We start from the raw sequence: 344 nt of genomic DNA on the forward strand, positions 1-344 counted from the left end.
TTTGGAAGCTTTCCTACAGAGGACCCTAACATGCACATAACTAATTTCTTGGAGCTTTGTGCGACTTTTAAGATGAATGGGATGAGCGATGACGCAGTAAGGTTGAGGCTGCTTCCAATTTCCCTAAGGGACCGCGCAAAGAGTTGGTTGATTTCCCTACAACCTAACTCTATCACCACATGGGAGGAGCTCGCTCAAAAGTTCCTTGCAAAGTTTTTCCCTCCAGCAAAAGCTGCAAAGTTGAGAGGGGAAATTAATAATTTCTACCAGACGGAAGGGGAATCGTTGTATGATGCATGAGAAAGATTCAAAGAGTTGTTAAGGAAGTGTCCGCATGATGGTAT

General features: G+C 43.9%; 1 non-coding gene across 1 annotated transcript; it reads right to left on the minus strand.

The window, feature by feature from the left end:
- Nucleotides 1-237: 237 nt before the first annotated feature.
- LOC133780778 (small nucleolar RNA R71) lies at nt 238-344 on the minus strand. The gene has a single exon (XR_009869597.1). It is a non-coding gene; the product is annotated as a small nucleolar RNA R71 (small nucleolar RNA).

The sequence above is a fragment of the Humulus lupulus genome, chromosome 5, assembly GCF_963169125.1.
Source record: "Humulus lupulus chromosome 5, drHumLupu1.1, whole genome shotgun sequence".
Classification (NCBI taxonomy): domain Eukaryota; kingdom Viridiplantae; phylum Streptophyta; class Magnoliopsida; order Rosales; family Cannabaceae; genus Humulus; species Humulus lupulus.